Below are 16,364 nucleotides of genomic sequence, written 5' to 3'. Positions count from 1 at the left end.
TGACACTATTCTTCCTCTCTATTCCTTTCCCCTTCCTTGCTTCCCCCCGGTATCCCCATGCAGATACCCATTCAGCAAGGCTCAGCACAGACAGCAAACACACTTGTTTGCTTGCCCTCATAGATGCAGTGACAACAGATGCAGAGAAAGAGAACCAAAAGCCAGTGAGCCATACAGCAGAAAGTGAAGGGAAACAGCAGAAAAAGCAAAACAAGAGAGAACTATACCTGAGAGCATGTGGGAGGACTCACAAAAGCTTCTTTAAAAGGTGCATTTGAAGTCTGTGTAAAATGACGAGGGGTGCTGTTCTGCTGGACAAGGGAGGCTTAGCTCTGCCTAGATGCTGAGCATAAGAGCCCAGTGTTCCTACTCATAGGGGAGGTGATAACTTGCTTTGGGGGATATTTTTTATAATGTTGATGCTGGCTTTTTCAATGTTTTTCTATGCAACGTGTGTGTGTCTATGTGTGTGTGTGTATGATGGGAAACACACGAGCATGTAGAAAGAACTGTGGTTTCAGTGTGTGGAATTTGCTACTGGCAAGTTATTCTAGCGTGGAGTCCAAGATAAATACCAGGTAGGCTCATATTTTTGCATGTGCTTTTTTGTCCTGAAATGTTTTAAAAGTTTTCCGAAATGCAGGAAGTTGCACCTGGGGTTTCAGAATTTTCTTGGGGTTGACAACCCTGTTGGACATCTCTTAATACTCTGCTTCTGCTTTAATTTTTATTGATTGGCAAAATCCTGAAGGGAAGCATAGATGAAGAGGCTTCAGGAGGCTGTCTCAGTCTGGGGGCAGGCTTCACTGACTCTTCCTGAAGATTTTCTTCTGCACTGTCCTATAGATTTTGGGAGTCTCTAGACCTCCTTTCCATACTCCTGTTGTATTCCTTTCTCCGGGGTACAGGTAGGACTAAGAAGAATGGAAGGACACTGACTTACTGGAAATGGTCTTTCTGGCTTCCTTATTATACCTGTTAGTTTCCTTATTACACATTATACATATACATAAAGAAAAAGGCTTTGAATTGATGACCCTCCACTGTGTTGTTTAAAATTATTCTCTCTGGCCTCAGAGAAAATACCTTTCCCTTCAAGGCTGTCTTTGCACAGATAGTGGGACAAATGCTTAATTGTTTCCCATTGAAATTTTGTGCCAGAAATCTTTTGTACCAGCTGTTTGTGTCCCAGCAGAAGCCTTTTTCCTATTGCAAGCAGTACACATCCCCTTAATAACCATCATCCTGTTCCTTACGTGCCACCTAACAGGCTAAGTATGTCAAAAAGCAGAGGCTCTGGAAGACCTCATGACAGAGCACTGCAGAAGGGGGTGTGTAGGAAGCCATCACTTAGGGGACACCTGGGGGTTGGGGTGCCACAATGGCTTTTCCTGGCTTTTCTCTGGGGATTTGTGGTACATGTGGCTTGGTGTGTGGTTTTTAATCCCTGAACATCTGGTCAAAAAGAGCTGAAAGAATGAATGGACTTGGCTAGCCATGAAAGCCAATAAAAGGGTGGCAGATGGGGAGAAAAATGCCAGAAAGAGCATTGTCTGCGTCCAAATTATGGGTAACAGCAGCAGCATTCCCTTGAATGCTCACGGGGCCCAACTTTGTGTTCAGGCAGTGGCAAGGAAGGTTTGAGAAGCATCAGGGATTTGGCTGGGGACAGGTGAAAGGGGCTTGAGCCAGGAGGGGATGGGTTAGAAGGAGTAGGGGACTTCTGATATAGGAGCATGGTGTTGGGAGGAGTGAGATCCTGGGATTAGCTGTGGGGAATTGGGACTGCTTCCATGTAAATGTACAGAAAAGTGAATGAAAAACAGCATAAGAACAAATAATAGTATCATACAACCATAGAGCATAGGATCACAGACTGTTTTGGGTTGGAAGGGACCTTAAAGCCCACCCAGTTCCACCACCCTGCCATGGGCAGGGACACCTCCCACTAGACCAGGTTGCCCAAAGCCCCATCCAGCCTGGCCTTGAACACCTCCAGGGATGGGGCATCCACAGCTGCTCTGAGCAGCCTGTGCCACTGCCTCACCACCCTCTAGGTGAAGCTTTAGTTTAAAGCCATCAAATCCACCTTACCTACTTAAAAGTATTCAGAAACTTAAACTACTCATAGAACTTTGTAACAGACCAGCAAAATGGAATGCACAAACTGGAAATCGATGCATTTGCAATTGAAATAAAATGTAATAGTTATCTGTTCGGTCTAAATATTGTATTTCCGAGCCCTACATTATAATAATGATAAATACTATGAAATATTAAGACACTATTGGAGAGGAAAGAGACTGCCATCACAGGGGTAAGCTAATGCACTTACAGTTCACAGACCTAAGAGCAGTCAAGGGTTGGCGTCCCAGAGGCTGTGTTCTCTCATAAATGTGCTTTACTTGACACTTTGCCCATTTTGCTGTCAGTTTCTTCATAGCTTGGAATGACACTAAAAAAAAAGAGAAGGAGAAAAAAAAAAAAAAAAGGAGGGGACAGTGCTGTCCCAGAGCCTTTTCTTACAAAACTCTGCTATATGAAAATCACCAGTGGTAAAGAATGAATTTTATACCTTTTTTTTCCTGTTTTAGTTAAAAGCGGTTTCTTTTTTGCAAGATCAAATTTGTAATTGTCATCTTATTTATAAAGAAGGAATTAATACGCAAGTGGAGTGTCGGGGTGTCATGACAGGCAGTCAATAAGAGTATAACCTTGCTAAGAACACCATACAATTAAGCATATTCTTTAACTTCAGAAATTCTGCTTTCAGATTCATCAATGCACATCTACCGTCTGTGACAAAGAGCACTTCTCACTGAGTTAACGTCCTGAACATTTGTTTCTCTAAAGCTTCGAGAACAAAACACCTCTTCAAAGCAACCAGGAAAGAGAAATACACTGTGACGCAGTGAACTGCAGCAAGTGGATGGGGATTTCTGCCTTCCTAAAAGGCTCGTCTGGCTTTGGTTTTTCCTATGTGTCTCTCCAGGTCCATAGAATTTTATTTAGGCACCAGAACAGGTCACCAAAATTTCAGGAGCACTGAGAGCTCAGCTGTGATTTCTGTGTTGGATGATGGCCCCTTTGTTCCACCCTACAGAGGTAAGAAAGAGTTATCAAAGCTTTTCTTTTCTGCTACGCTTTGTTCCAAAGGAAGTGGGCTCTGGAAACATTCACTGCTGTAAATCACAGCTTAAATTCAATCTGTTCATCTGTTCAGCCGCTGCTCTGCGTTCTCAGGAGTGCCGCATTCACAGGAGAACAGAGGTAGCTGTATTGTCTTTCAAAAATACATGAAAATCAAAATGGTTTGAAGTAATTTACACGGCACACTGCTATTGGAGAGTCCTTTAATCTCTTTTTAAAATTAAAAATGCCTGCACATCTCATTTATTGTGTGCCATGAATCCTTCCCCATTCTTTATGATTATATCTTGTAATAACTGATAAAATCTAAGCCTTTCATCCATCACAGACTTTCCACATCCCAGTGCACCTTTGATCCAATATGATCTCCTAAAACAATGCATAGGGTCAGGGCGTTTTCTCTGCAGAGTTTTGAGCTGAAGCATATTTCATAATAAGGCCCTCTTATTAAGATCCATTCTGCCACTCTAATGGAAAACACAGATCTCTGATCTGCCCCTTATAAGATATTAAACGCAATTTTTACTATATTTATTGGATTATTTACCTTGATAGCTTCAGAGATTAACTCATTATAACTGAGGTTTTCTGAATGGCTTATTGCTTGTTTAGGGTGACTGGATTTTGAGTGATCCTGTAATTAGAAAATCAATGAAAGGACTGGAAGCATGATCTTTTAGACTAGTAAAAAAAATGTGTGACTCTCAGCTCCATACAATTGCACTTGATTTAAACTGCCTCCTATATCTTTATTAGGATTTTAATTCCACTGTGCTGAAATTTTCCCTGAAATCAGTTCCATGTTTAGCAGCGTGGAAGGAGGAACCGAGAAAGGACTTCTTTGCAACTAGTTAAGAAGAGATGAGCTGAAGTGAACGTGCAAATCTGACAGCAGGATTTGTGCTATGTGCGAAGGCTTTAGATCAAGTAGCCCAAGCAGATACTTACTTCTACAGCTTCATATGTGTTACAAAACTTGTTGCTGAAAAAGCATTCGCTGGGGCAGCAGAAACATAGCCAGAATACTGGTCCTCTTTCCCAAGCCTTCTGATAAGCCTGGTCTGCCTAGCTGCATGCCCATTTATTTGAGCTGTTTATTATCATAGCCAGGGGACAATGGTGTACAGCACTCCAGAGAGTATGGAATTTGAAACTGCATGTTGTTTGCAAGCTGTTGAAAGAAGACTCTGTCTCTATAAAATGTATGCCTTTGTATGCTGCTATGTATAATGATTTATACTCATTCTAGGAGTCTAATGTGAAAGTGCCTCTGTTAGGTTCTCTCTAACATTTTTAAGGCGTGTGAGGTTGCTTACAGATAGAACTGAAGAAGTCCCTGGGAATAAAGAAAAGTGTACTTGGGATCCTGTTCGCGAGGATGCTCTACCTTCCCCATGAAATGCTGCAGGGACTCCAAGACATGCATACTACCTTCCAGAACTCCTCCTCCTACTAGGCATACGCCTGATCTGTTATTTTGGGTATGATCGTCAGTGGTTCTGTTGCTGCAGTTAAGCCCAGGATCTCTGTTCATGGATTAGTTTAACCCTTCATGAAACCCAGCCACATTGCTGTATGAGCATTAGCTGTTCCAATTTGTTTTCGTCTAAAATTATAAACTGAATTTAGTGGATGCTGCTTGGTAAGGCCCATAACTTCTGAAGGTTTCTGCAGTGGTTGTATTTATTTTGTCAAAATACAGAAATTTGTGTTCACTTCTTGTTTTCAGCATTTCGTTTTGGACCTCTATATTGGTCATATATTTTCACTTGTTTTTCACTTGGATTTCCCTTGGGTTTGCCCCTATTTCCATCTTTCATCCACATTAAAAACTGTGACACTTATTGAGCCGAGCCACCTAAATGGGTGTCAGGTAATGTACAAATAACAAATGCTAAGATATAGTGCTATGAGAAGGCTTCTTTTTATTTTGATGTGACATATTCAGATTAGGAAAAAACAACCAACCAACCAACAAAAAAAAAACAACACTTTATATCCAGTCGAGGGACATGTAGCTATGCTCACAAGGAAAGGCTTCTGCCTAAAACCTGATTAGTATAGAAAAGTGTTAGTTCTTGGGATACCCCAACATAGAAAAAATATATATATTTTCAAAGATTTTTTTTTCCTGTTTGTCCACAGGAAGATAAAGAGTAGTTTAAAACCTAGAGGCATTTATATCTTTTGCCAGTATCCCTTCTGAATGTCTGGTACGGATTTCAGGCTTGAAGCTATCCATTTGGTGAGAAATTTTTGTTCGGAGCAATGTGCAACATGTTGGACAATCAGATAGTGCTAAACTCGGGTATATATCTGGGGTGCTAAATTGTGTTTTGGAATGGTGGTTTTATTATTAATTGTCTGGTTGAGAGACTTAAACCATTTGGTGCTTGGACAAATTGGAATCCTTTAAGTAAATAGTTTAGTCTTGGCATCCTTTCACTCTAACTGCTGCAACTTATCCAGTTAATGTCGGAGGGGTGGATGTTTCATCTCGAAAGCACATTTAGAAGGACAAAATTTGGTTTTATACACACTGTCTCTTACTCTAAAAGCACAGATTTCCAAACAGTCTATAAAAGTCCATAATTCATGCCCAGGCACAAGCAGCATTTGCAACTATTTCAGCCTTAACTAGGAAAGTGCCTTTTTTTTTCCTGTTGCAGAAACTTGAATTTCTTAGACTGCCCTGAATTCAGGCTGGGAGGCTGACTTCATGGATTGCATTTGGCTACCACCATCAGATGCTGGTGGCAGAGAAGGAAAATTTACATTGTGAACAGACAATAGCATCACAGGATATGATCATACTCCTATATGCATAATAATGTATTACAATAAAAAATACTTAAGCTTCAATTCTGCAAATGTTTATTAAGTGCTTAACTCCCAGAGGACTCTCAAGTCTGTAAAATTAAGCAGATGTGTAACTGTTTACAGGATTTGTGCCTTAGGACTCGCTCTGAATCCTACCAAGCTCAATAGAGGCTGGGTTTGAGATATTCAGAAGCCTTCAGATAACATGCATGCACATCGCTGGGATGGTGAAAAGTTTTTGAGCTGGACATAGAGGAAACCTTTATGTTAGTGGAAGTAATATCAAAATAGGATGGAAAGGGTATTGGGGTGTATGTGTGTATGGAGAGAAACCAAACAGTTGTAAGAGTATTCCACTAGAAACGACATGAGATTTTTAGTAGAACAGGACATAGACAGAACTGGAATTATCTTTTGCTCTGCAGCTCTGAGCGCTGTAAGAAAATAATTATTTTCACAGTTGAAACACTGTGTGCCCAGCAGGAGGACTAGCTTTAAGAACTACCCTATTTACTGACAGTGATTCCAACAACAGCTACCAGGGATGTGCTGATACTCACTTTTATCCTACCATTAAGTGCTGAAGTCGAAGGCCAAAGCTTGGAGCCCTGCCACCTCTCTCAAAAGGTAATCATTCAGGGAGTGAAATTTTGGTGAAATAACAGGCTTTTAGAAGACAAAAACAGAATTAACTTTATGCACTGGCCAAACTTGGAAGCTCCACATAAGTAGTCTAACTTTTAGTCTGAAAATCATCAGTGAGATTACAGATTCAAATGTTATACAATTGGCAATATGGAAGATTTAGCCTTATCTGTACCAGGACTTCTTTGTGGTATCACAGTACAAATACATAAAACAGATTTTGTTTTGTTTTATTTTTTCCTACTAAACTTCCAGAATTTCTTCTCCTCCTCCTGTCTCCTAGCAGTAGCAATATTTCAGCAATGTTTTTATGTTTTTAATGTTGTTTCTTTTTTCCCTTTGAATCAGAACATTACAAAAGTAAAAAGCTGTGTGTGGATGGCTATCCTGAAAGATAACTGATTTGTCAGGAACATAAGACCCAAGAATTATTCAGTTGTTTGTAGTGCTTAAATCAATTCCTGTTTTATTCAAAACTGTGCAGTTCCCATCTCCACTTATGAGCAGGAATACTTCCACTGAATGCTCCTTTTCTGTTCCAGCAAATCAATTCCAAATGTATTTTCTTGAATTCTTTTCTGCTACTACATTGTCTCCCCAGAAGATGTTTTAAATGGAATTATTTATTATTTATAGGCCCTTGTTAAAGCCTATAAAACCCAGCCTCTGTTAAATTTTCATTTTGGCCTGTTGGCCAGCTGGTATTCTGAATGATCATGTCTTTGTGCAAACACGCTAGATAATGAGGAGAAGAAGATGGAGTCCTTACTTCTTGGCAAATGTATGTACATTGCAATGTTTTGTTTGTTTGCTTGGGAGGCAAAAAACATCCCATGTCTGCTAAGAGATCTGAAATGATAATCATATAAACTGATCTGAAAAGTCAGAGTGCTCTGCTTCCATTTTTCATAATAAGTGTAATTAAAAGTGTATGAAGACTGGAATGCTGAGAGGTGACTCAAGTAATTGGCTGGTTAATGTTACGAAGGTGTAAATTCTCCAGAAAAGCCCTCTGCATACCAACTGAAAATGCAACCCATGAAATAAATCCATCTGCCTACATTTGTTTTAACAGTAATACTGACCTTAGAGCAAGGTATTTCCGAAGGATTTTTAATGACCAGCTGGAGTTAATAGCCTTTGGCTGTACCTCAGGCTTTAAACGCTGCCCAGTCAGTCATTAATTCTTAGGAAATGCTCTGTTCCTTGATTGTTACTGCTTAACTGCAAGACAACCTGGACTCTAAATAGCTGTTACCAGAGAAAATCTAATTATTGTTAAATGCACATAGTACCTTCCTTCACAAAATACTCCAAAGTATTTACAAGCTTCTGAAGGGTTCTGGAAAAAAAAAATAAATAAATAAAGCCAAGGTGATTTTTGCTGGGAAAATAGCTTATTTTGTAATAGACAGGACTAAGAAGATTCATTTTCGCAGCAAGTCTCTGAGAAATTAGACATCCTGAGGGTTGTCTGACTGCCAGCTATAGGCTAGAAAAGCATTACCTTCTTCTACCCTTGGCTTTTGGTCAAGAGGATCCGAATTTAATGGACATTTACCTATCCACTGGGGAAATATGTCAAAAGTCTTCAAACATCTCCCACCAGAGCTTCTACATGGAGAAAAAAAAATATGCTCATGTAACTAGTAAGCAGTTAAGTCTTGTAATATGGATACAACATCTAAAGAAGCATAGTCTTACCTGCAGTGTCTGTGTGCTTCAGGGGATTCAGGAGGAAACATCTCATTACTGAATGGTCTGAGCTGGACCACGTAAGTCTAATGTCTTCCCTGTCATCGGGAACATTAATGCAGAGACATAAATAACCAGAAGGATGAAGAGACAGACCCGGTGACTGATAAAGCAGAGGAATCAGGGGGTCGAAAGCCAAATTTTCTGGCTTGCTCTATGCCGGCAATGTGGTCAAAGACTCAGGCCATCATTTCCCACTCAACCACAAGCTTTAGTTAGCTGCTGAGAAATTTTGCCCTGATTCTGGAAAGCCAGGTAGGCTTGCACTTGGTGTCGTGCACATCAGCTGCGCTGTCACTTGCTGGAGTGCTCTGCCTGGCGTGAAGCAGAGGACCAGCTGCTCTGCCAGGCTACCAGCAAAGGCTGTACACGAGATTTTGTTGGGCATGTAGCTGTGCTGTACAGCAGTACAGAGTTTCTGGAGCCTGAAGGAAGCTCCTAACAAGCCACCATTAGACCAGCCTCTTTTTAAATTGCAATACTGCAGAAGTCCTAAACTTAATATGAGAAATGAGTTTTGGCACATACAGGCTCAGGAATTTTATCATGTGGATATGAAGAAAAGCTGATGATGAGCTGCATGAGATATATGTACATAACTTCAAATCCAGAAAAAATAGTGTTGTTATTATGGACAATGTAGCACAGTTGTGTTCTTTTCAATTATATCATTGTTTGTAACTGGCGTAGAACGACTATTCTAGATCTTAACTAGTTACAAGTTTTCTGAATATGAACTAGTAAATTCTTCTATAATTTTGTGTGCTGTTAAATCTAGCAAAATGGCATTTTAAAACCTTTTCCTCAGTGTTCACAGACTTTCTTAAAAGAACATGCGTCTTGTATTTTCTCCCTGCTGTTTCTTACTTAGAATTAATTTATTACATGCTGAATGCACATCACACCATTGCCCAGTTACAGACCAGTCGTCACATGTCTTTCCCATGCATGTTAGTGCATCGGCACGACCCAGAGCATGACTTGATCATGCTCCATTTGTAATTTCTGCCATGGGTACAGAGCAGCCCCCTCTGAAAAGTGTGCCTGGTGAAGTGCGAATCACCCAGATGGCAGCATCAGCTCAAGGGCACCTCTGGCAACAGAGGTGCCACATCCCACCGAGTTTTTGCTCCCCTCTGTTGCAGCCAGAGAAAAAATCCAGATGGGGGCCAAGCCCTTGGTCCTTCTGGCCATCTGTTCCCATCACCAGCTTGGCTTGCACCCCTGTAGCCTGGAGTAGATTTCTGGGAGGTGACAAGTATCGCTGCATCCCCTACATTGGTTTTGAATAGTGAGGGATTTGGAATCACTAACGACAGATGATATCCCCTTAACTTAATTAGTTACTTGTTTGCAGCCTTTCCTATGCTATAATGTACAGCTACATACTACCACACTTGAAGCATGTATCCTGTATGCTTCCAGTAACTATACTCACTGGAAACCACCCAGCAGCCTTTTTTGCATCCCGGATGCCTCCTCCTGTGAGTTCCTACTGACACTTTGAATTTTTTACTTTTAACTATGGCCTTGTGGCATTTAGTTAGCACATGAGAAAGCCAAAGGTTAATGTCTTCCTAGAAATCATAAATCCAGTTAGCGATGACAGAGGAACCAGGCTTCCTGGCTATCTTTCAGCTATCTTTTTGACTCTACAGTAATGATTGGAACGATTTTTCACATCATGTTCCTTAGCCCTTGTTCCTAGATCATTTTAAAATGCCAGTATCACTATGCTCATCTAACAGATGGGGAAAAATTGCCACTTGGAGGGAGAAAGTAAATGTCTTTAGCCAGCCAGAAGACTCGTTGTTCTTCCAGTGCACTCTTCACAAAATTCCTTGCCTAATCGATTTATTTTGAATATAGTTTTACTGCCTATGGTATGCAAAGCACTGTGGCTTCAGTGAGAGAGCCCATCATTTTCTAGATGGGTCAGAAACGGATGCTTAGGTTATCAGCGTTTTGGTGAGGTCAGTCTGGATACATTTTTCTTTCAGGCATAGGTGGAGATCGTGGGTGAAAAGGTTACCACATCTGTTCTCGTACAGTCAAATACCACCTATTTCTGGAGTTATTGCAAATCTAGTTGTCTCTTCAGTCAATTTGTACAATCTGAATATCTGAAGTAAGAGCCTTGTTAATGAGCAAGTAAGAGGGCTTTTGATATTTGGGAAATAGAGAATAGATAGTATTTCTAAATGCTTACATTTTAGGATTGGTAATACTGATTATTTTTCCATTCTCATCTGTACAAACTATAGCTGAGGAGAAAATAAATTAGCATCATGGATCTGGCCACCTAGCAATCTAGGTTATCTGTCTGCAGTAGTAGTCATAAGCTACTAAGTAGAGATAAGCAGCTCTGAGCTGTTATTCACGGATGCAGAATTGCTTATGCTAGCATTATTGGTCACTGCTGACCCTGTGGTTTATGCTAGCTCAGCTGCTGGTAGCTAAAAGGCTCCCTTGCACACCCCTGCCTTCACATACGGGCAGCCCAACACCAGAGAACAGAGGAACACATGAAGTATGGACATGTGACAGCTTAATACATCGGACTTCGCCCATAATATCTGTATTAAATGCTCTGCCCAGACTAGTGGATTTCTGATAAGAGCTTTGTGGGAAAGAGTTATGGTTGCTTACACCTACTTTCAGGTCCCTATGAGTCCCATGTTGTACAGCCTCATGGTGAGGAGATTCAGCTTGGTATTCTTATCTGATATCATGTTATTTCATGACAAAAAAATATTTTATAAGATTAAATAAAAAAGAACTTCTAGCAACACTGTAGATGTTCTTAGAGTTCATATATGCCCTATGGAGCAAAAGTGCACAACTGTAAGGAAATGCATAGTTAAATCCTAAGGCTGGTTTAAAGCTCTTGAGCAAGCTTCCAGGGTCACCACCAAGAGAAAATAAAGAGTGTGCCATTGTGGGTGACAAGACAAACAGGAAACAAGCAACTATTTCCAAAATTCATAAAATTCTGTATGGAGCAACAAACTCTGTATTTTAATCTTGTGGTTATTTCATGAACAGCCTGACAAGATTATTCTCTCTTACTCTGTGTTTTGTAATACATTTAGATTTATTTTATATGCGATCTTAGTCTTAGTTCTTAATCTGAGTTCCCACTCAGATCTGGGATAATTCAACACAACTGATGTTGAATTTATTGATTTGTCATTTAGTTACTCAACTTTATCACAATACATTTTTTTCTGCCTTTGTTATTTTATTACATATCATGTATTTGTATACCCATCTTTCCTTTGTAGAGATATCTGAATCAGTGACTTTAAAGTGGGCTTCACAGGCCTGCACGAAGCTGTGTAAAGCCGTTTTAACTGTATGCATTATATGCATGTAAATTATTATCAGTTGTGAATCACATTCACCATATTAGATTATAGAATATTTTAAAGTGATCCAATGTAAATACTCAGTTAAGGCGGCAAGGAAATTAAGGAAACAAAGGAACACTGTTTTAATGAGAGAATGATAGGAAACAAATTGATATTTTGTCTGGGATGTCATAAGGAAAGGACTAAATCTGAAGATAGACAAGGTTAAAGAAAGGTTAATACCAATAAAGGAAGAAGGATTGCTAAAACAACTGAGAGGAGATTTATGAAAGAGTGCATTCCAGAGATTTGCAACTATGAATATTGCAGGCAAAGGAGTGTGGATGACAAACTGTTTAAAGAAGCAGTGAAGGCACTGGAATATTGGAGTTATATTTCCTTTGGGAGGTCAAAGAAGCACCATATTGTAGTGTCCAATAAACTAAACGAAGGAATGAGAAATATGAGGTTTCAGTTAACATATAGAAAACATGGGGGCAAAGCAAGCAATCCACAAATTGCACTTCTTGTTTTCTGCCGCAGACCTGTATTGTTTCAACCTTGCTTTGATCAACGTGATGAATACAATTCTAGAGAGTTGCTATACTATTTCGGTAGTTACTTTAATACTCAGTAAATGGAAAACTTTTCAGTTTTTGAAAGAATCCCTACTTGGGAACTGGTTTTGTGAGGCAGGGATCTGCTATGCTGAAGAAACACATAACTGCCAAAGGCGTGAAGGCTAGGCTAGCGAACTGGCCTATCTCACTGTGAGCAAAGGATCACGTACAACATTCAGCAAATGCTGAAAAATGCAGACCACGGAGACAATTTACTAAACTGATTAGCTGAAGATGACCATATGAGAATGGGTTAAGCCTGAGAGATGTATCTTCTATCTCTCCATCCAGTCTTCTTTTCCTGCATATTTTTATTTTATTTTTATTTATTATTTTATTTTATTTTATTTTATTTTATTTTATTTTATTTTATTTTATTTTATTTTATTTTATTTTATTTTATTTTATTTTATTTTATTTTATTTTATTTTATTTTATTTATCTTATTTTATTTTCCTTTATTTTTTTTTGCATTCCGTGCACTATGGATTTCTTTGTTTTTTAATGGAGATTTTGGTGATTTTTGATGGAAAGACTTACAGATGAAAAGGCCATTTGTTTTGCTGAGTTTTTAGTTTAGCAGGGCAATATAGGGCAGTATTTTGCTTTTATCTCAGTTAGTGATTCCTATCATGTTATGAAAATTTGAGGTGTACCTTTCGCGTGAGTGAATTTTGCTTTTTGCTTTATTTCAAACTTTTTGTGTTTAATGGAATAAGAATTTACAAACTGTTTCCCTTGTAACGCTTTACAGTTCTATGGGCTTGTTTGAAATTTTATTTTCAGGCAGAGCCCAGCTTTCTTGTGCATGCATTTAAACTGCAAAGAAACCAATAATTCACTGAAATTTAATTTCTTAATATGATAATCTCACCTTTAATAATCAAGTTTGCAAAAGAAAAATATACTACAGATTTTCAGTGGGTGAAGTTTTAGAGTTCACTGATGTACTTTTAATTACGCTGGTAACTTCATTTTCTAAGATTTAATGCTTCATAACTTGACACGAGTTTGAATAATGATGTAAGTCACGAGAGAATATAAAGTTTTGTAGCTGCATTTTGATTCTGAACACGCAGTTTCCCACACCTCCAAATCTCTGCAAATTGGTTCAAGCATGATCTTTATCACATTTTGTTGATTTGTTATTTTGACTCCTGCTTGGTGGCGATAAAATTGGTGTTTCCCTTTTTACTATCTTAAATTTTGCTTGAACTTGTCAGGTTCTAGGACGTGTAAACACCTTGCCTGTATATTTTATGTACAGCAAGAAGGAATATAGTCACATACATGAAACTGAAATTCTCACTGAAGTATTTCATATTGGTAACAGCTGTCACTGAGACAACAGGTCAAGGCTAAGTCATTAACTTTCCATCCTGCAGCAAGTATTTCATGCTCCTTCCGAATACGTCCCAGAAATATTTCAGCGTATCAACAGGGAATATCACAGAAATGAGTAAGCTCTCAGCTTCTATGCGCCGCACATAGTTCCCTGGGACCAAACTTCGGAAATGGCTCAGTATTCATCAAGTGTTCGCCCTTTCCACAACAACAGCAGGATGTCATGGAAGATTTTTATGTCTGGCTGCTTTCTCTTGGGAATGGCTGACTTCACTCATGTTTTTCTCTACAGCACCTGCTGAGAGTGCAGATAGGTACAGGGACAGGAATTATACTCAGGATATGAATCCATGAGGAAGTTTATAAAGACAGAAACACAATCAATCACCAAGTTAAATTGGTGAAGCAATGTGCATATTGAAGAAGCACATACTGAAAAGATATGCAATGAGACAAATTATGTCAGTCTTGACGGTTCAGGAAGCATTTGGACAATGGTCTCAGAGATAAAGTCTGATTTTTGGAGGGTCCTGTGTGGAGCCAGGAGTTGGATTTGATGATCCTTTTGGGTCCCTTGCAAGTCAGGATATTTTATGATTCTAAACATAGATAGGCATTTAAAACACGTATGTATATGTGTGTTACACACTGTGATCTTCTCTGGAAGGAAAGGACACCTTTTGACTGTTTTTGACACTATGCTTGCGAGGCAGGTCCAGGTCAGTCCATAATAGACAACAATATATATTCAGTGGATATGTTAACTGCTTGTTGTCTAGTTCAAAACAACCATTTTGAACTAAACGTGGTCTTACCTGAAGATACTCAGCATGTTTACTTCACTTAAGGTGCCTGAGGGCATTTTGCTTGGTGCTGTGACTTTCCACAGGCAGAAGCCCTTCCAGTCCTTATAGCAGCACATGTTCTTTAGCTCATGACCATAATGTGTACGAAACATATTGCGTATGTAGTGGCCATCCACACTGATAAATTATACTTACCATGCACCTTTGAGTGTCTCACCTGCAGCGTGTCCCATTAATCTATCTCCCCAAGTATTTGTTCTAACCTTCCAAGCCTCTGAGCAGCTTCAAACAGCTGTGGGGTGTTTTGTTTTGTTTTGTTTTGTTTTGTTTTCCAAAACCTGTCAAAGATGTATTTCTTTCTTGTCTCCCAACAGGGGATTCTTTCCTACCAAACTAATACCGGCCAAAAGACAAATGGTGACATTTTGCCCTTAACCAAAGTGTGGTACCTGCTCTATCTCATCAAAGTGCACAGCTTAATGAGGGGCTTTTGCAACGTACCCGAGGAAAGACAAGATTGCCACGGCTCTACAGGAGCAGCCATCAGTTCTCCCGTGTCTGGAATATCTTTCCCTTCATGTTCAGATCTTGATGTCATGGCATTCTTATCTCTAGCAGTACTATTTTTGGTGACTTTTAACAGTTTCAAATAATTTTTGGAAGCTTCGAAGATTTACTACCAATAATTCCCTCTTTGAAACTAGATGGCTGGCTGAGCTCTATGCTTAGTACTGCCTGCTATTAAGGGACAAGTCTATGAAAAATGGTCCTAATAATATTTTTAAACACTCAGATGTTTTGCATGTATTAAAGCTAGGATAGTGGAAAGCTGCATACAGAATGTCTGAAGTAACATAACATTTGTATTGGCATTCGCTTGATTTGTACTACCTAGTTCATTATTCAAATCAGTGCCATTTATTTTTTGAGTATTTAAAATCAGGGTCATTTGAAGGTAAGTCCCAGGTATTCTTTCCACCTATTGGAATTTATGCATATTAGTCATTTTCTTTAATATTTGCTATGATATTTACTCCTATTTTTATACATACGTTTTACCGCTGCCTGTGACTTCTTAGCGCCTTTTTTTTTTTTTTTCTAAATCATGGATTTATTTTTAGCAGCTTCTGGTATATTACAATGATTTTTGGCCATATGTTCGGGTGTGCATGAGAACGGGTATGAGGATTCTTGCACAGGAAGGAGAAAATCAGCTCTGTTGGTGGTACAAGTATCAAGCTGATTAACTAAGGCAGCTTTTTGCTGCTCTGTGACTATAAAATAGACTTTGGACAGCTATGGAACATACCCAGTCAGAACCACAAGAAATAACGTTACCGAACTTTTTGCAGTCGAGTTTATTTCACTGCACCGGAACAGTTACACGTTTCAGCAATGAAATAATTAATAACCTTGACATCTAAGGAAGTGTTAACACAATTGATGGTAGAAAACAAATATAAATTCTCCCGTGTTTCCACTTGACAAGAAAGGGAAGGAGCAGAATGATTGAGGACTCGCATGAGTTATGAACTGGACTCACAGTGCGAATCTGGGCGTTACACCCAGCGCTCCGAGCTGTGCTGTGCAGATGTGCTGGATGTGTGGGAAACATCCCAGCCAGTTTGTCTTGGTGGATTGCCTGACAAGCAATTGCTGTTTCCCAAAAAAGTACTCGGGAACTTCCACAGCCGAGCCTTTTAATTCATCAGGTGTCGGTGATTCGATAAGACCAAATGAAAAGAAAGCAACGTAGGACTGATGGAGGTATTAGTACTGCACAGGGTAGGCTGAATTTGCTCTTGTACGGAAGGGGTGTGTGTCTCATTTTACAGAAAGTTGAAAGCACTGGTGATTGGAAAAGATGACACACT

Source organism: Anas acuta, chromosome Z, assembly GCF_963932015.1.
Source record: "Anas acuta chromosome Z, bAnaAcu1.1, whole genome shotgun sequence".
NCBI lineage: Eukaryota > Metazoa > Chordata > Aves > Anseriformes > Anatidae > Anas > Anas acuta.
This window is presented reverse-complemented; position numbering follows the sequence as displayed.